Consider the following 21800-nt stretch of genomic DNA (forward strand, 5'->3'; position numbering starts at 1 on the left):
CTAGTTTTTTTTGTTGTTTTCTTTTTTTTTTGCTACAGCTGGGGCAGCGAGGGGGGCATTGATTCTGACTCACCACACACTTTGAGAGCCTCTGACTCAGCTCAACTCTGGTGTTCTTCCAACTCTGCTCAGAACACTGTGGGTGCCCTTCCCCAGCTGCCCAGGAGCAGCCAGACCCGTTCAGATGTGCTTGGTTCAGCCCTAAATGACACCAAGTTCATTAGTAAATTAGACACACACACAGAATCAAAGACTCCCCAGCAACCAACAGGGCTTAGGCAAGTTTTAGGCTGTGTTGAAGCCAAGCTTAATGTGCAATACCATTAGAATTAATTAACTGCTTTGCATTCAAGCATATAACTTACATTTACATTGGTAGTATAACTGATAGTAAAAAGTTAATTTTTATGTTAAAAAACTTATAAAAGTTAACTATAATATTGTTAGTAGTTGAAAGTTAACCGTAATTTTTAAAAGCTAACTGTAGATTAAAAGAAAAAATTTTCTTTATTATTTTATATAGCTATGTAATAAAATGTCCTCGACTTGGGGAATTTTGTAAGAGATCACACTTATCAAAAGTTAAGAAACAAGCTTTAATTTAGCTGCTTAAAGAATTATCATTTTAACTCTTCCCATAGAGTATATGACAGGTGTTTCTTCAAGGGCATGAAGGGCTCCAAGTTCATTTAATTGTTCCTGATTGCTATTTTAATCACTATGCAGTAATTCCATTTCAAAAGAGAATTTTGCAGTTAGTAGAATTTTGGCATTATGCTATCCTTTCTTTTCATGAGCTGTTCTGGTTCACCCTGGAGAGCAGCACTTTTCCCTGCTCATTTATTGCCAAGGGTGCTTTGTCCCATTCTCTGATAACTTTGCTTACTTCAATTTCCAACATTTCTCATCTTCTGTGACTGGTTTTGATGTTAGTCTCAAAAATGGTCCCATCCTGTAGAATTTTGTTTAACAGCAATGAACAACTTCCTTTTGGGGAAAGTTGGCTTTATCTCCATTTTTAGAACAGATGTTTGTATGTTTTGATGAACCCCCATCTGGAATCTCTTCCAACTTGATTTCTTTGACACCAAGTTTCTTGCTTTCTCCTTGATCTGACACCTTCTACTTTACTTACTGTAAATGCTTATTTGCAAAGATATGGTTAGAGGCTGGTACTAGGATTTTTGACCTCCCTTGGACACATTTTTTAAATGTTTCCTAGTAATTTGCGTTCTGCAAGAAATGAAACTGAGCCATGGTTCTGCGGAAACTTGATAATGTCCTCCCTGGAGGGCTACATTTCTCAGCCTGCTGGGGACCAGCAACCTTGATCTTCTCTCTTACTGTGGGTCCTCGGCAACTCTGTTGTGGATGTGTTTGGAACCACGGAGTCTGGTAGGACAAAGGATGTTTTAAGGATTTAAAGAGAAAAGGAGCCGCCTACACGGAACTCAATCCCGTGCCGAAGTTATTGCAGTTCCTGCCTCTGACACCGCATGTATTCTGGCTTTTTAGCAGGATTGTTCTCCCAGCTTTGCTCTGAAATGTAAAGCCCCATTGCCCACTGCAAGTCTTAATGAAAAGCAGCTCATAAGCAAGTTACGTAACCTAATTGTAATCCAGGGATCAGCTTGGTTATATTATTTAAAGAAATAGCATCCATTTTCCATGACCTGATTTAGAAAAGAAACCCAGGGAAGAAAAAAAATACCCAATTCAGCACTTGGCTCCCTGTGCTTATTCTAATGAGGACGCTTGTAAATAATTCAAAAACAATGACTTTTAAGAACATTAAACCCAAGTTAGCTCAGGGTTATATCTCAAAGCAGCTTTAGCTGCTTAAAGCAAATTATATTTGATCATGAAATATGGAGCTTCTTTTTGCAGACAATTTAGTCATTTAGTACATTTAATTTCCTCACCAATACAACACACGTGGAACACTGACTGGAGGCAAGATGCTGGGGAATGCTAAAATGCATAAGCCCTGCTCTCAGGAAGCTTAAAGTCTGGTTAGGGTTAATAATAATAACAGGGAAGGAAATCTAAAAAAAGAGTGGATATATGTATACGTATGACTGATTCATTTTGACGTACAGCAAGAAACTAACAAAACCTTGTAAAGCAACTATACTCCAATAAAAATTAATAAAAAAGGGACTTCCTTGGTGGCGCAGTGGTTAAGAATCCGCCTGCCAATGCAGGGGACACGGGTTTGAGCCCTGGTCCGGGAAGATCCCACATGCAGCGGAGCAAATAAGCCCGTGCGCCACAACTACTGAGCCTGAGCCCTAGAGCCCGTGAGCCACAACTTTAGCCCGCATGCCTAGAGCCTGTGCTCCGCAACGAGAGAAGCCACCGTAATGAGAAGCCCATGCACCGCAACGAAGAGTAGCCCCCGCTGGCTCGCTGCAACTAGAGAAAGCCCGCGCGCAGCAACGAAGACCAGATGCAGCCATAAATTAATTAATTAATTTTTAAAAATTAATAAAAAATAATAATGTATCGTCATTGGTTCATTAATTGGAACAAATGCACCATTAATGTAAGATGTTAACAGCAGGGAAAACAGGGTCGGTGGTCAGTGGAGGGTTTACAGTAACTCTGTACTATCTTCGCAACTTTTCTGTAAATCTAAAACTATTCTAAAATTGAAAGTTTATTTTTAAAAACCTGGATAGGGAAACAGTTGGATACACAAATAGAAACACATCTATCCTTGTTGCCTGGTTTATACAAATTAAGCCAGGCCTGCCTAATAGGCAGCTTCACAAGTGGTATGATTATTTTATGAACTTCAGAAACACAAAATTGGATTATCAGAGTCCTGATTCATGTTAATAGTGTGTCACAAATCCAGGATTATCATTAGTCCTTTGGTCCTTTCATAAACCTCATTTAATTGATTTATACTGTATGTATTATATAATAAAGGACTCATGGACCCACCTCTCAACCCAAGAGCTAAAAGGCCTCCATGACTTATGTTGACCCATGTGTTCCTCCTCTATCCCATTCCCCAACCTTCCTCTCAGTAGTAATCATTCTCTTAAATTTTGCTTTTATCATACCCTTGCTTTTCTTTACATTTTATTACACACATGTGTGGCCTAAACAATATGCTAGTTTATCTATGTTTGAACTTGTCGTATTACATGTTGTCTTCTGGGACTTGTTCCTTTGGCTCCACACTATGTTCCCTATATTTATCAATAATGTTATAGTTAACTCATTTTCACTGTTGTATAATATTCAGTGACAGGACTGTGCCACAAATTTTTTAAATAATTTTCATCAGTGGTTTCTAAATTTTTGCTATTATCAGTGGATCCTGCCATGAACACTCTTATACATGTGTCCTGGTAAACATGTACTAATGTTTCCAATGAACCAGAGCTTTACGAGATTGAACGATCTTAAAACTGCATAAGAATCCAAGCCCAACAGTTTACTTACAGAAAATATGTCCAGGGAAGAGCATATAAATTCTTCACCTTTGAGGCAAAGGAAAATATGAATTACACACTAATTCCATGTCAGGATTTAACTGTACCATAAAATCCAAATTAACAATGGCTTAAACATACATGTTGCTCTCATGTAAAACATCCAGAGATGAGAAGCCTTGAGCTGGTATGACAAGGTCCACAAAATTGTCATGGATCCAGGTTTCTTCCAACTTTCTAGTTTGCTATCCCTAGGGTATGCTACTCAACTTCTAGCCATTATACCTGCTTCTCTGTCAGTAAGAAGGAAAAAGAAAGGAAGAAGAATATGCATCTTCCATTCAAGAACCCTTTCACCAAGTCACATGTGACATTCCTAATCACATCTCATTTAGTCTCATTTAGACACATGGCTACATCTAGTTTCAAGGGAGGCTGTAAAATGTAGTCTTTATTCTGGGCACCCTTGTACTCAGGTAAAAATTCTATTACTAAAGAAGAATGAGAAAAAGGATTTTGAAGACAGTTAGCAGTCTCTGAGAGAATTGTTACAGCTAAAGTGAGAGCAGAATATAAACCAGCCCAATAAGGATTTATGTTGAAAAGCATAAAGGAAAAATAAGCACTGATAATATCACCACCCAATGATTATCACTGTTAACTTTTTGAGATATATTCTTCCAGACTTTTTCATCCATATATATAACCACGTATATCTCCAGTTTATCCATAACTATACCTATATTTATATAAATATATCCACACATTGCTTTTAAAGGGACTATTTAAATTACTGCAATAAGTCAAGAAAGATGGCTAGGTTGTTTTTCCCCCTTTAAACTCTTAATAAACTTCATGGGAAATGTAACATTGGAGTAACTAGAGGAAAGAGGAGAATGTGCTCTGTAATTGCATTTTTTAACTTCTCAGAGTTGCCAAATGCAAAATAACTTAAGCTGCATACAGGGTGCTCTGGAAGAAGGATTTGAAGGAGAATTTAAAAGAAAAATGGGACTTCCCTGGCCGTCCGGTGGTTAAGACTCCACGCTTCCACTGCAGGCGGCGCGAGTTCCATCCCTGGTTGGGAAACTAAGATGCCACATGCCGCGCAGCACAGCCAAAAAATAATAAATAAATAAATAAATAAATAAAGATTAGCCATCCCAGAAAAAGTGCAGGCACCGCTTCAATAGGGAAGATGACCAGAAAAATTAATGGACACCAGAATTTTGGAAAAACCCAGATCAATAGAGTTTCCCAGACCATAGATAGGGATAGGTAAAAATATCAATAACTAGATTATTTACCCCTAAGCATGCCCTACCACCTGAGCACAAGATAGGCTATCTGGGGATCTGCTCTCTTTAATGAAAGAGTCTTCAAGATAGTGAACCAACATGGCATATGACCTTCCGTCAAGAAAAAGGACTATTACACAGAGCTACAAATTTGCTCAACAGATTTAGCCTAGATCCTTGTCTTCCTGGAGACCATAGTCCAGTAGGGGAGACAGAGAAGTGCCTGTAAAGATGAGTTGACATTTACTATGTGACAGATGCTGTACTAAGCACTTGACTTGCATTATCCAATTTAGCATTTATAACAATCTATTCTTAACCCCATTTGACAGATGAAGAAAATAAAGTCATAGGTTAGGTAATTTGGTTGAGGTCACAAAATTAACGTGACAGAGCTGAGATTCTACCCAAGCTCTACCTGACTTCGGAGCCCCTGCTCTGGGCCACTGACAACCCATGGAGTTAGTGTAATAATAGAAGTTTCTACACAATTATGAGGAAACATGGAATAAGCATCAAACATCTTTTGGGGAAAACTTGTAGAGTAGTATAAAGATGAGAAAATGTGAAGTATAAATATAATGTCAATAAGTGTCAAAATAAAGATCAAAGTGAGCATTGATAAATGAATGGAAAAGACAGATTTCTGCCTCAGAGCCTATTAAGGCTGGGTTTTACAAGTAGCTGCCTTTTCATTATTGGCTACACAATTCAATCCTATATCATCTAGTATCTTTACTCTTATTTTAGCAGTTAATCGTATATTGACATTCTTGCTTCTTATCAAGCTATTTTCTCCCTGTGAGTCGCCTCCATATATAATCAGCTCATAAAAAGCAAAACGCAACATGTTTGATCGTTTCTTGATTTTGGTTTTTGTATTCCTGATTGAGGTACATACTAGCATACTAGGCAATAAGTACATGCTTGAGTTGAATTGACAGCCATTTATTTAAAGTTGATTCAGAGTGGTAAATACATGAGATAAGCATAGAAGGTACAACAAGTGGGCAATAGAGAGTCCACAAAGCATAAAAAAAATTTTTTTTTAATATTTAAAATTATAATCTGAGAAAAATGTCTAGAAGTAAAAGAATATCTGAATCTACATATTGAAAGGAACATACAGAGCTGAGACTGGAGAGTTGGCAAGAACCAATCATGTTCGTCCTTATAGTAGGCCACTATAAGAAATTTAAATTTTGTTCTAAGTGTAATAGGAATCCCTTGGAGGATTGTAATCAGAAGCACCACTGCTTACACAAAATGGAGAAGTAAAAATGTGTGTGTGGGGCTTCCCTGGTGGCGCAGTGGTTGAGAGTCCGCCTGCCGATGCAGGGGACGCGGGTTCGTGCCCCGGTTCGGGAAGATTCCACGTGCCGCGGAGCGGCTGGGCCCGTGAGCCAAAGAAAAAAAAGAAAAAAGTGTGTGGACCTGAAAAAAAAATGAAATATGAGAATTAAGAAATGGTTTTACTTTACAACATAAGGCCTTCTTGCTTCCACTGTAGTTGTGGGAATTCCCTCATATTCCCTTACATGGAACCTCCTTTTCTTTCCATCTATCAAAACAGACTAACTTTATACCAACATTTTTTTTCCAATATAGGCTTTTACACGATATTAAATATAGTTTCCTGTGCTATACAGTAGGTCCTTGTTGTTTATCTATTTTATATATAATAGTCTGTATCTGTTAATCACAAATTCCAAATTTGCCCCTCTCCCACCATACCAAACTTTTTGGCATGGCGTTTTGGGGGACCAAGAATAGCAAGCAATTTGGGGACTAAGAGTGTGAAATTAGCACTACAATTGTCAAGATAAGCCTGGAAAGCACAGTCATATGATAGGCAGGGGAAGTAGCTGGGTAATCAGAAACCAGTTGCCAAGGTAGAATGAGACCCAAAATTACAACTCAGGGCTGGGGATGAAAGGATATGAAGAGGAATATTCAGAAAACAAAGCCCAGGACATGGTCTAGAACTCTCTATATTCAGCATACACTGGAATATCAAACATGAATCTAGTAAAGGGAAGGGGGGGTAGAAGTGGGATCAGAGAAAGAAACAATCAGAAAAGTTTTTGAAAATCGATGATTTCCACCCAAAACTATACCTTAGCGGGTGGGGAAATATTAATAGGTTTCCCTGTCAAAATTTTGTCACTTTAATATCAGTGTTTATTTGATCTCTTCTTTGGATTTTTTTCACATTCTTAATTTTTCATTCTCTACCTCTCAAATTGTGTGTAATTTTCTGCAAGATTGAAATTCCTTTTTTTAAAAAATTGCCATTTGCAGCAATGTGGATAGACCTAGAGAATATTATGCTTAGTGAAATAAGTCCGATAGAGAAAGACAAATACTATATATATCACTTATATGTGGAATCTAAAAAATACTTTTAAATGAATGTATATACAAAACAGAAACAGACTCACAAATACAGAAAACAAACTTATTGTTACTGAGGGGGAGAGGGAAGAGAGGAGGGACAAATTAGGGGTATGGGATTAACAGATACAACACTGAAATTGTTATGTGGAAGGTCTTGGTCCTGACAACATGGGATATTAAGCTAGTGTGGACCAACTCTTACTACAAGTATATTAAAATGCTGTATAAAATGATATAAAACTAATTACATAGTCAAGATAGAAAGAAAGGAAGAAAGAACAAAAAGAAAGGGAAACCACAGAGGTCAAGAACAAAAAGTGAATTAAAAAATCAGAGCAGTAAACTCCAGTTACCCTGTAGTAACCTGGAAAAGTGGGATACTGGAACCGGGTGTAAGGTTTAGGACTGGAAACTGGGATTGATCGTCCATACAGGGAAAAAATGCATGACTCTCAACTTGAAAAAGGCAGAGTGCTGGAACTGGGACTTTGCCAAGATGGTCTGTTAAATCCATGACAAAGGAACAGGAAAAACGTTATCCAAACGGCCCACAGAAGTTGCAAAGAAGCTCTGTACCTAATACTGGATGGACTAAATCTCCAATGGGGGAATAAAACTCTAGCCTACCCAAATGAAAATATGGGATCCATATATTTACTACCCCTAAGGTACAGAAATCCCCAAACTGGTCCAGGACTCACAAAATTTCTCAAACCCTGGCAAGAGAAAATGTAAAACATCAAAATAAGAGTGACTCCCATAGGTCGAGGCACTAAGATGAGGAAAAATGAACATTCTATATCCCTCCCCCCCCCCCAGAATGAGCCCATAATATTCAAAAGAGATGAAGAAATGAACCAGCATGAGGTGGAGCTCATACACACAACAATGGGTAGAATTTGTGTGCTAACAACCAGGTATAAAAGCAAATCAGAAGGAGACTAGATATTTAAGTTTAAAATGATTAAGGAATTGACACCAAAAAACATAATTCTTAAAAGGAAAAATGGACAAATTGGACCTCATCAAAACGTAGGACTTCTGCTCTGCAATAGACTCCATAAAGAGAATGAAAAGATAAGCTACAGAAAATATTTGCAAACCACATAGCCAATGAAGGACTTGTATCTAGAATATATAGGAACTCTCAAAACTGAGCAGTTAAAAAAAAATCCAATTAGCAGAAACTAACACAACATTGTAAAGCAACTCTACTCCAATAAAAATTAATTTTAAAAAATCCAGTTAGAAAATAGGCAAAAGACATGAACAGACATTTCACCAAAGAAGATATGCAGATGACACGTGCACCAAGAAAGTGCTAAACATCATTAGCCACTAGGGAAATGCAAAGCCTAACAACAATGAGATATCACTAGGCACCTATTAGAATGCTGGGGAGGATGTGAAGAAACTGGATCACTCATACAGTGCTAGGAATATTAAATGATATAGCCACTCTGGAATACAGTTTGGCTATTTCTTTTTAAACTAAACATGCAGCTAACATATGACCCATCAATTGAACCCTTGGGCATTTATTCCAGAGAAATAAAAACCTACGTTCGCACAAAACCTGTACAGAAATATTCATAACAGCTTTATTCATATTAGCCTAAAACTGGAAATAACCCAGATATCCTTCAACTAGTGAATGGTTAAACAACAATGGTATATACCATAGAATATTACTGAGCAATAAAAAGGAGTAAACTATTAACACACATACAACTTGGATGGATCATGAGGGAATTATGCTGAATGAAACAAGCTAATCTCAAAGGTTATATACTGTATTAATCCATGTATATAGCATCTTGAAATAACAAAATTATAGAAATTATAGAGAACAGATTTGTGGTTGCCAGGGGTTCAGAACAGGGTGGATGAGTGAGGGAAGTAGGTATGGCTCTAAAGAGCAGCATGAACCTCAGGGTGATGAACAATTCTGTATCTTCACTGTGGTGGTTGTTACACAAAGCTATACATATGATAAGGTTGCATAAAACTACACACACACACACGCACACGCGCACACACACACACACACACACACACTGGTGAAATCTGAATTAAACAAATAGTTAAAGATATACAAGAAAGGAAAGAAACCACAATGAAGAAAATCTGGCAGGGGACTTCCCGTGACTTCCCCAGTGGCGCAATGGGTAAGAATCCACCTGCCAATGCAGGGGACACAGGTTTGATCCCTGGTCTGGGAAGATCCCACATGCCGCGGAGCAACTAAGCCCATGCACCACAGCTACTGCTCCACAACAAGAGAAGCCACTGCAAGGAGAAGCCCGCGCACCACAACGCAGAGTAGTCCCCACTTGCCACAACTAGAGAAAGCCTGCGCACAGCAACGAAGACTGAACACAGCCAAAAATAAATAAAATTAAATCTTTAAAAATAAAAAAAAGAAAATCTGGCAGATTTTTCTTTTAAAACTTGTAGAAGTAAAAATTATTATCACTGAAATAAAAAGCATAAAAGGTATGTTAAACAGCTTATTAGACATAGGTGAGAAAGAATCTGTTACCTAGAAAATAGATTTTCTTAAATCACAGAATGTAGTACAGACAAATGAAAGAGATGGAAAATGCATGGCAGAAGCTAAGAGAGAGAAGATACAATGAGAAGATACTATGATGCCTCTAATAGGAGTCCCTGGAGAAGGAAATAGGGGGAGAGACAATGCTCAGAGCAAACAGATCGAATTTTTCCATACTTAAAGAAAGATGTAAGTTATCACATTGAAGGACCAAGCAAGGAAAAAAAAAAAATCCACACACAGTCAAATGGTGGTGAAAGAATCTACAGAATACCAGAGATAAAGAGAAAGTCTCAAAAGCAACCAGAGGCAAAAGACATATTACCACAGAAGAATAACTATTAGACTGACAGCAGACTTCTCATCGTCAACAATAGGATCTTAAAGACTAGATTAATATCTTCAAAGAGCTAAAAGAAAATAACTATTTAACTTAAAGTTATACACTTAACTAAAGTATCTTTTAAAATAAGGCTAACATAAAGACATTTTCAGACTAACAGAAAGTTTATTACTCACAGGCTATCACCGGAAGACCTATGATAGTTACTTCTTCCTGAAGTATCAGAAGAAAGATGTTGAAACAAAAGCGAAGAAATGAGATGCAAAAAAAAAAAAAAAAAAGAGAGAGGTAAATTGGTAAACATGTGGATTAAATCTATACAAATATTCATTTGTGAAAACAACATTGGTAGCATTAAAGACTGATTGGGGTTAGAAACAAAGTACAAATAAAATACCACTCAAGAATAACATGTCAATGGGAGGTGGAGTGACCAAATTTAAAGACTCGAAGGCCTATGCATTGTTTGGGAAGAGGATAGAACTCTTGGTTAACTTTAAACATTGCTAAGACAACTGTACATGTTAAATATTAACAATAACCAAAAAAAAAAGTCTCTAAAAGTGTAGATATATAATTATATAACTTCCCAACCAACAGAGGAAAGAAGAGGACTTTAAAAAATCAAGACAGTAGATGACAGAAAAAGAGAAAGAAAGAGCAGGGTATACAGAAAATATAAAATAACTTGCTAAAATTAATACCAAATATATTAGTGATTAAAACAAAAGAAGAGGGATTCTATCTCTCCATTAAAAGTCAGCAATTCTCAAATTGGATTTAAAAAGAACAAAGTTCTGCCATATGCTGATGAAAACAAAGGGATGATAAAATACCAGGAAATTATGCATATTTTAAAAACTGGCACACCAATATTATTATTATACAGAGTAAATGTTAAAGCAAAAGAATTATTAGTGATAAAGAGTATCATTACTCAATGATAAAAGGAATCATTCTCTGTTTTGTTCCATGCTGTTTTTTCACTGTCTTTAACAATGCCTAGCACATAGTAGGTGCTCAGTAAATGAATGGTTGAATTTATTAGGTCATGAGGATGATACAGACCTAACATCTTAGCCTTAAAATATATAGAGAGCAGAGCTTGACAAAATTCTGAAGAAAACTGATAAATCTATAACACTGGGAGGTTTTTAACATTTCTCACACATGAAATAATAAGATCAAACACAAATTTAGTTAAAGATACAGATGATTTTTATAACTGACTTAACAACTTCAATCTAATGAGCATGTAGAGGACACTACACCCAACAATTATAGAATACATAATTTTTTAAGATCAGTTACAAAGTTATATAGAAAACATTTATAAATATTAACTATGCATAGGACCACAAAGGAAGTCTTCACAAACACTAAAGAATTTATATATAGACCATGTTTTCTGAGTACAATATGATAAAGTTAGAAATAAATAAAAATATATTTAATGTTTGGAAATTTTTAAACACTTTTATTAATTTAGTCTTCAAAGTATAATTATGAATATGAAATACATAGAAAATAAATGGCAATGAAAGCATTGCGTATCAAACTCGTAGTACAAATAGCACAAAAAGAAAATTTATTGCTTCATAGGTATATTTTTAAAAGAAGTATGAAAATTAATATTAGAAAATGAATGGAGTAAATATCTAATGGAGTAAAATATCTAAGATTTAATAAAATATGGTAGACAAACTTCTGGTAAGGTTGATCAATGAAAAAACAGAAAGTACAGGGGCTTCCCTGGTGGCGCAGTGGTTGAGAGTCCGCCTGCCGATGCAGGAGACACGGGTTTGTGCCCGGGCCCAGGAAGATCTCACATGCCGCGGAGCAGCTGGGCCTGTGAGCCATGGCTGCTGAGCCTGCGCGTCAGGAGCCTGTGCTCCACAACAGGAGAGGCCACAACAGTGAGAGGCCCGTGTACTGCAAAAAAAAAAAAAAAAAAAAAAAAAAAGAAGGTACAAATAAACAATATTGGAAATGATATAAAGATAAAATTACAATAATAAAATTCTCCAATCAAATTAGTGCCAATAAATTTGAAAACAAATGACATGGATTTTTAAGATAAATTATTAAATTTAACTTGAGAAGAATAGAAAATATTACTAGTTCTATAATTATGAAAGAAATGGAATAGTAGTTAAATCTACCACAAAGAATACATGAGGTTCATATTATTTTGCAGGAGAGTTCATTTCCAGAAAATGAACTGAAAAATGGAAAGTTCATTTTAGGAGGCTAGTGTATCCTTGATACCAAAACCAGACAATAACTGTACAAGAAAGGAAAATATAGGTCAACCTTGGTTATGAACATAAATGTAAAAACTCCTACACAAAATAATAGCAATCCAAACCCAGGAATGTAGTTTTTAAAAAGATTATGACCAGTTGGGTTTATCACACAAATACAATGATGAATTACCATAAGAAAAAAAATCTATTATTTCATTTCAACACATTAATAAATTAAAGAAGGAAAACCACATGATCATCTCAGAGGATACAGGAAAAGCACTCAATAAAATTCAACATCCACTTATGATTTTTTTAAAAAACCACAAAACGCTTAGCTAACTAGAAATAGAAGGAGACTTCCTACCCTGAAAAAGAGTATTTATCAAAAACCTGAAGCAAACGTTATAGTCAATAGTGAAATGTTTAGAAGCATTTTTTAATTCAGAAAAAAAAGACAAGGACGACCATTATCACCACTTCTATTTAACATCGTCCTGGAGGTCCTGTGAAAGAAACAAATAAAATGTGAAAGAATTGGAACCAAAGAAAAAAACTATCATAGCATGTTAATCACAGTTGTTTCAAACTCCTGGTCTGATAATTCCAACACCTCTGCTGTCTCTGAGTCTGGTTCTGATGATTGCTCTGTCTCTTCAGACTGTGTTTTTTTGTCTTTTAGTATGCCTTGTAATTTTTTGTTGAAAGCCAGACATGATATACAAATAAAAGGAACTGAGGTAAATAGACCTTTGGGGTGCAGTTTTATATTTATCTGGCTGGGGGTTACCATTTGCTGTAACTGTAGGTGTCAGAGGCTAAAATTTCCTCTGTTTCTGTCTGCCCTGTTGTCTTTAGGTTTCTCTAGAGACTTCTTCTTAAATAACGTCTGAGACACACAATTCTTCCATCTGTGTTCTCCTGTTATTATACAAAGGTCTTATTGATGTGGTGGTCAAGGGTAGGGAGATAGGAATATTCTATAGCCTATGATTAGGTCCCAGATTTTTAGTGAGCCTTGCCCCCTGGGCTGTGACCTTCACCAGTGCTTCTCGGTTTTATTTTACTTTTTCCCCCTTAAGTGAGACAGGAAGGTTAGCAGGGGCTGGAGTTAGGTATTTCCCATCCTTCAGGTTAGTGGGTCTCTGGTAAAACCCCAGTCAGTTAGGCTCTGGTAAAACAGTTTCTCTTGAGGGCAGGCCTTGTTAAGAACAAATGCTCTGGGCATGCTTCAAAACAGAGTTTAAAACCTCTGTACCAAGACACCAAAACCACAGTTAAAAGACAAGTTCCATGTTGGCAAGGTTGTGGAGAAATAGGAACTCTCATACACTGCTGGTAGATATCTAAGAGAGCACAATTTCTCTGAAGAACAATTCAATGCTATCCAGTAGAATTGAATACATGTATATCCTAGACCCCAGCGGTTCCACTCTTAGATCTAAACTCGGTACCATTTGCCTTTTTCAATGTGGTGTTGCTTGCAAGGATGATGCAAAAGCAAATGTGGGTAAAATGCTGGTGATTTAGCACAAATTAAGGCTGTGGTCCCAAACTGTTCTGGTTGTTGTTGTATTTTTTATTGTCAGGCACTTGAAATAAAATCATCACCACCACCATCATCATCATCATCATCATCATCACCAACAACATCACCCAGTTGTACTTATGAATTTTACGGATGAAGCAGTAAAAATTAATAAATTTTCTTAAATAAAGCTCAACTCTGGAGTACATGTCTTTTGAATATTAATATCCTGCGAAATGAAATGGAAAATACGCATAAAACGTTTCTGTACATGAGGGTAGTTGGTTCCCTCTCACGGAAAAACACTTGTGCTTTTTTTTTTTTAATTCTTTTTTTGAGCTATGAGCTGAACTAGCTGCTTTTTTCATGGAACACCATTTCTACTTGAAAGAAAGACTGACAAACTATGGTTATTCAGACTTGGGATTTTGGCAGGCATTTTCTCATAAATGAACAAAGTGGGCCTGTCACTTCAAGGGAAGAAACTGACTGCATCTGTTGCCAATGATAAATTTTGAGCTTTCAAGAAAAAGTTAGAATTTTGGAAAACTTACATCCACTACTATGACCTTGAGAGTTTCCCAGCTTTCAGAAACTTCTATGATGAAGTCAGTGGTAATATAAATAAATGTGCTTTTTTGATACTGTATGAAATCTGTCGATGTTTGTAAGACATATAATTCAGTGAAGCAATGTTTTCCAAATGACCAAGAAAGATCAATGGGTTTTATGTGTAACAGAGTATGAGAAGTTCATTGACACTATTTCAGATTCCACACTGCAACCTTTATGAAACTATTATTTATTGACTTTTGATTTAGTATCTTTGATGAAGAATATCCAAAGTTATCTTTAAAGGTTATTAAAATACTCTTCCCTTCTCCAACCTATGTGAGGCCTATTTTTCTTCATATAATTCAACAAAGACAACATATTGTAACAGACTGAATGCAGAAGGAGATATAATTTCCATCAAGCCAGGCATTAAAGAGATTTGCAAAATGCAAAACAATGACCTTCTCACTAACTTTTTTGGTAAAATATAGTTATTTTTCATTAAAAACACATTATTTATGTTAAACACAATGGATTTGTTGTTAAATAAATATTTTTTAATTTCTCAGTTTTAACTTTAAACACCATACACATCAATAGATATATCTACACAAACAAAAGCTATTTGGGTTTCTTAATAATTTTAACAGTGTAAAAGAATTATGAGAGCAAAACTTTGAGAACCACTGCCCTAAAGAAAACTATCTCCCATACGTTCCCCAAGAGACATGTACAAGCTTATTCACTGCAGACATGTTTGTGATTAAAATTTTTTTAAATTACTTAAAGTCTGTCAATAAGGGAATGGATACACACATTTTGAAACAGTCATATAATAAAATCTCTCTCTGAAATTAAAATGAATGAACTAGATTTATATGTACTGATGTGGATGATTCTGGAACATGTTGAGAGACATTTTTAAATGTTTCAAAAGGAGAGGTACAGAATGATACCATTTACATACATTTCAAAAACAGAGAGAAGGACATTATTGCTTATGGATACATCCATGTGTAGTAAGAATACAAACCCTTGGATGTGGATACAAAGGAAGATACATGTCAACCTCCGGACACCAGTGGTGAGTGAGGCCAGAGAACGCGGGGGAAGATTCGAACATATATGTAAATTATTTAGAAAAATATGTGAAGTAGTAAGTATGGCACAAAGTTAGTATTTGTTAATCAGCATTGTTCTGTACATTTCTATTCATTTGAAACATTCTAGTGTTAAAATATACTTATTTTTAAATGCCTCTGTACATTTGCCATCAGTTAGTAAAGAAAAATGCAACTGGCTGGTTCCCAGGGGAATTCGTTTTCCCCATCCGGGGCTGGACAGCCAGCTGTTCTCTTTTGCCGGCTGCTTATTGACCCTAATAGATGACTCAGGATATTTGAAGGGTAATGTCTTTTCTGTCTGCAAAGCTCTTGATCCTGGGTGTCTCAGTCATGGCTGCAGAGGAAATTCTCCCTCAGATTTCTTACAGAACTCCTGCAGCTGTCAGGCAGGGCAAGAAGCCAGCAAACCCAGAGAACAACTTGAGCAGGCATCAGCATAGTTCCCGCTTGGGGCAGGACTCCCAACACAGAGTATTCTGTTCCTTTTCCTTTTCCTTCTGAAGCCAGAGAGCAAGCCTTTGATTCATGTGGCAATGATATCATGTAGCCTGCTGGGTGTAGCTGAGCTCTGGGCGTGCATCTGGGAGGCACCTAATCCCCCTCGCACTCCCTGGAGCCTGCTGAGCCCCACTGGATAATTTCATGGTACAGCCGAGATGATATTTTTACCTTTAAATTCATAATTCAGCCCAGAAGCCACTCAGCTTCCCGGAATTTTTATTAAGAATACCCTCAGCAATAATTTTCAGACTTCATAGCCTCTGATAAGGAGGAAAGAGCTTGATATTCCGGTTTTGTTTCTGTTTGAAGAGCATATCCCCAAAGGAGTCGTATGTGTCCCAGATTCAACACAGCTGTTAATTAGAGCTGAGAACACTTGGTTGACCCCGGTGCGGCTAATTGCTAGAACTGAGAAGCGTCTCTAAGGGCCTCATATGATAACAACTGAAAATTGTACTGAGCATCACCTAACGCTTCTGGAACCAGTTCAGGATGGGAAGCAATAGGCTCCCTGCGGTTCCTGGCGCGGGAGAGGCAGCTATGTGCTGAAGGAGCAGTATGAAGTATTCTCTTCAGCGATTAGAACACCCACATTTCACTCTGGATGTGTGACTTGAAGCACTGTGCTCAGAAGGGCTTATCAGAGAGCTCAGAACCGTACAGCAGAGCATATGTGGCCTACTTCGGAGGACTTCCACCACTCCTGTGACATCTCACCCCAGTACCAGCGCCTCCACTGCCTCCCGGCCGGTGCAGCACAACAGGCTGTAAGACAACTCCTGTTGGGACCCTTGACCAGGTTCTGACGTGCAGCTGATGCAATCATTCTGTTTCCCCATCTTAAAATGACAAGTCTAGCTCTCAGAATGAGAAAAATGTATCGAAGTCACCTAGTTCCCAGTCTGGCACACACGAGTGGTGACCACTTTGTCTCCCCCTCTTTGCTCTGTGGGCAGAGAAGACAGTGGAAATAACCAGAAACAGGCAGGTAGGCTGACAGAGAGGGCAAGAGCTGGGCCCAGTGGGAAAGAAGAGGAGATAACAGAGGCAAGTAAAGTGAGGCAGAAAGTTAGAAAGACAGCCAGAGGGCAGTGGTTAGGGAAAGGAGAAAGGGGAGAAGAGGAGGCACGAAGGGTGGAAGAGGAACGTAAAAGAGACGGCCAATTAGAGACAGCAGAGAGGGGGCCCCACCTCCTTTCCCCCAGGTCCTGCGAGACAGTAAAAATCAGCAGAGCTCACCATGAGTGTTTTGGCCTTCTCAGCCAAGAGGCCCAAAACATACGCCAGATAGTTCAGAGCTCTGGACGACTCTACTCCCTCGGCCTGGCCCAAGGAAGGTCACCTGGAGCCAGCAGTGTAAGGAGAGACTCATGATCCCTTTTCCAGAAGAGGTCCAAACCGTGGGTCCAGTTCCAGGAAGTGACAGCAGCAGAAAGTAACCCAGAGTCAGCCTTGCCCAGAGCCGGAGAGGGGAAAGACCCAAAGGGAGTTGGAGGAAAAGGGATCAATTTCATTTGCTTCTAGACCAAGACTGGCTGAGGATGGCGCCCTGTTCCAAAGACAGCCAGGGACCCCACATCGCTGGAGTCCCTAATTGGACCTTTCAGATAGTTTTCCTCCTAAGGGACACCTCTCAATAACAAATGTGCATGGAGGAGGCCCTGCGTGCTCAAGCCTGTTGTGGGCAGTAGTGGGGGAAACAGGGACAACAAAGGAAGCTGCTGAATGCAGGCAACGTGCCGGAGAAGAAAATCTAACACACAAGGAATCACAATGTGCAACAGAGAAGAGCAACAAATGACGGGGTGGTGCAGGCTCAGAGTCTGTAGGAACTGGAAGGGGTGGCAGGGAGGGCTAGAGTAGTCAGGGAGACTTCACGGAGGAGGTGGGACTTGAGGACGAGTGGAGCCCTTCAGGGTAAATACAGGGGCAGGGTACCTTGCTTGGATAAACTAACAAGGTTGACATCATTCGCTTGGAAGGCCCATTTTAGAGAAGGATGAGAAACCATGGTCCTTTATTACCATAAATTTACATGGAGATTTATGTTTTGAGACTTTTCATATAAATGTTCATAATTCCTCCTCATAAGGCTTTTAAGAAATAATTTTTATTTTCAGAATTGAAAAATATCTTAGATTTTATATAGTCCAGGCTCCATACATTACATTTGAGGAAATGATTCCCCAAGAGGTCACATGACTAACTCAAGGTCATGTAGTTAAGTAGCTCCAGGACTGTAACTCAGGTCTTTTTTATTTTTTTTTCTTTTGGCCGCACCACACAGCTTTTGGGATCTTAATTCCCCAACCAGGGATTGAACCCAGGCCCATGGCAGTGAGAGCACCAAGTCTCAACTACTGGACTGCCAGAGAATTCCCTAACTCAGGTCTTATTATTCTACTCAAATAGACTTACCGAAAAGTATATAGATGCAATTTTGTTTTAATTTATACAGAATTATTTCCTATAATAGAGAACTATACTTAAAAAGAATAATTTTGTATGTATTGTTTCCTTATAGTAAAAGAAATATATGATCATCATAGAAAATTTAGAAAATATAGGTAAGCCAAAAAAATTAGAATCCTCCATAATCACAGCATCCAGTTTGTAGACTTTGAAAGTTGTTAAAAGTATGTATTATTTTCATTTGACCTTCACATATAGATAGCTTTATTTCAAGAGAAAATGTCTCTGGTCCTCTTTAAGGCGAAGCATGTTAAACAGGATAATGTAGTGGAAAGAGCACAGTATTTGGAGGCCGAAGATCTAGGTTCAAGCCCTGGTCAGTCATGACTATCTGTGTGATTGTCCATAAATCAATCAACTTTCCTGTGCTTTAGTTTCTCATTTGCAAAATAATGGGGTTTCAGGGATGAATTACTTAGCTTGCTAAAATGTCTTTCTGGGACTTTAAAATCAAGCCTTGTAAGCTTAGAACAGTTAATTAAAACAAAACAAAACGGTATCTGATGTTTCTAAAGGAATGTAACAGCATGTTAAAATAGGGCTCTTCCTTTCTCAGGGTTTTGGCTGAGGCTCCAAAGCTGAGAACAGTAGGTTTATGTCTCTCTCCACTCATAGACATCCTAAGTGAGATACAAGATTGTCTAGGCAAGACTTGCAAAGAGATGCCTAGAGCTGGCTCTACCACGTTTAGATCTTCACACACCTCCAGGCTTTGCAAGCGAAGGCTAAGAGAAGGGACCGAGTGATTCCACTGGAAAAAAAGTCTTTGGCAAAAGGCTGACTGTGGCAGCTGGGGCATCAGAGCAAAGCCAGTGGGTCCCAGAGGGAATAAGCTTCACTACTGAAACAATATAGAAGTCTGTGTCATGAGGATATGTGGAAGAGAGCTGGACTTGAGTTATCCTATAGACTCGACAAGGCCCTTCTAGACGACTCCAACAACGGAGACACTGCCAGGGGTGGGGGAGGCTGCTGGAATCCAGGTGATAAGGGAGGAATTTTAAGAACCTACCTGAAGTGGGTATTGTCTAGGCAATGCTATAGTAGGATATCCCAGGGAAGAAGGGTCTCTAAATGAATCCTCAAAATCACCCCACCAGAGAAACACCCGTTAGATCTGCCACTCACAGAGGGCTCTGTTCTTACAACTGCAAGAGCTACTGAAGACCATGCCTCTTTCTCTAATCCCTCTTCTCTCCTGGGCTCAGCTAGTGCAAGAGGAGGTGAAAAAAGAGAAGAAATGACTGTGAACCCCGCCTCTTCACCATATGTTTGCAAGTCTGGTTGAGGCCCACACTAGTGGAAGGGAGAACTTTAACTGGGATAAGAAGTTGAAGTTTTCATATTAGATTGGACTGAAATTTTCAATACCCCTGGGTAGGGAAGAAAGATTGGAGAGAGCAGTTTTAAAGGGCCAGTTATAAGATAGAACAAAGTTGCTTTTTGCTCAAGTCCTCCCATGTCCAGCTTGTTTATTATACTAAATACAGGTGGATAACTTCGGTGAGTTGAGAGAGGATTGATTGCAAAGGGGAGGGGTACTTGTGGCCAGATCCCAATTAAGAGGCTGTTGTCTAGAAATTAGGCAAAAAGGTAATGGTAAATCCAGCAGGAATTAATGATTGCTTAGATGTGGAAGAAAAGTAAGGTAGATGGCTCATATAAGCTTGTAACGTTTCTAGTCTGAGAGACTGGAAGATGGTGACAATGGAGAGTAATGCCACTTCTACAGATAAATATGTACTCTAGAGAGACTTCACACTTAGGTCAACGATGCCACATTTTTGGAACTATTCAATTGAGTTCCTCCTGAGCCAATGGTCTCTGAGCCAATTTATGAGTCATATAAAAAATCAATCTCATTACTGTTCATGTATCCACTTTTCATTTAATCCATCATTTAACAAACTTTTGCTAAGCGTTTCCTATGCATTATGCGCTGTGCTAACTAGTGCAGAGAAAAATTTGCAGGACACAGGGTCAGTCCTCAAGTCACTCACAATCTATCTGCTCCACCCACTCCGGTTAAATATTGGGGTAACCCTGGGTTTTGTCGTCTTACCCCCCTTTAACTCCCTAATGTCATTGTTTTTATACAGAAAAGAGTAGAGTATTGTGTAAAATGGGTATGTGCCACCTTAAGTAAATGACCTTACTTCCATTTGCCCATTTGTCTATTTTGCTTTTTGTCCTACAGAATTTAGGCTATTACGACTACATGGTCCAGAAATTTGACCTCTGTCCAAATACGCACTTTCTAAATGTAAGCAGACACTCAAAATCAGTCTAAAAATCATTGGCACAAAAAGTACCCAAACAGGCCCATACAACTGTGTTCTCTCCCACACGCTCTCTTTAACACACATATATACACACGCACACTTGTTCACGCCACTCAGATTCAGTTCAATCTGATAGCAATATGTATCTAGTACTCAGAATATCAAAATTTGGTGCTAAGTCCTCCAAGGGATATAAATTTTAGAAACACAGTTCATTTTTTTCAGAAGCCCACAACTTAGTAGGAGAAATAGATACATTTATAAATAGACATATGTGGTACAAAGTAAAGTGTGAAGTGACATAATAAAAGAATAAACAATTAATTGTAATAAATTAACAAGGGAGAAAGAATCTATACGAACCCCTTATATTTATGTTGCTTGTTTTCTGGACCTCAGGCACAGAGATCTGAGTTAATCATACTCTTCAATGTATTCAGCAAACATCCTTTGAGCACCTACTATGTGGCAGGCACCTTTCTAGGTACTGACGATACATAACTTTTATTCAAGTTGTGGCAATGGAAATAATTAAAGCGGGGTGGTGGCAGAGCACATCATTAGATGGCTCTTTAGTTGGGTGACAGAAAGAGCTTCTCTAAGGATATGATTTTTTTTTAAATTTTTTTTGTTTTGTGTGGTACGCGGGCCTCTCACTGTTGTGGCCTCTCCCGCTGTGGAGCACAAGCTCCGGACGTGCAGGCTCAGCGGCCACGGCTCACGGGCCCAGCCGCTCCGCGGCATGTGGGATCTTCCCGGACCGGGACACGAACCCGTGTCCCCTGCATCGGCAGGCGGACTCCCAACCACTGCGCCACCAGGGAAGCCCATAAGGATATGATATTAAAGCAAGACCCGAATGGCAAGAAGGAGCCCACCCGGAAAAGGAAGATCAGAAGGACAAGCATCTCAGACAAGGGGAACAGCTATTGCAAAGGCCCCAAGCAAGGATGAGTTTCACGTGCAGCAGAGACTAAGAGAAGGCACATGTCCCTGGAACACTGTGGGCAAGGTGGGGAGACTGGAAGGAGATGAGGCTGGAGAGGTGGACAGT

The 21800-nt window shown here is 38.5% G+C and overlaps 1 long non-coding RNA gene across 1 annotated transcript in view; it reads right to left on the reverse strand.

The window, feature by feature from the left end:
• Nucleotides 1–5720: 5720 nt before the first annotated feature.
• LOC137205413 (uncharacterized) overlaps nucleotides 5721–21800 on the reverse strand; it is a 69835-nt gene continuing 53755 nt past the window's right edge. The window contains exons 3-4 of the long non-coding RNA XR_010934123.1: nucleotides 10215–10251; nucleotides 5721–6178 (exon numbers count right to left, since the gene is read on the reverse strand). This is a non-coding gene — a long non-coding RNA (uncharacterized lncRNA). The remainder of the gene's footprint in view (nucleotides 6179–10214; nucleotides 10252–21800) is intronic.

This window comes from Pseudorca crassidens, chromosome 14, assembly GCF_039906515.1.
Source record: "Pseudorca crassidens isolate mPseCra1 chromosome 14, mPseCra1.hap1, whole genome shotgun sequence".
NCBI classification, from domain to species: domain Eukaryota; kingdom Metazoa; phylum Chordata; class Mammalia; order Artiodactyla; family Delphinidae; genus Pseudorca; species Pseudorca crassidens.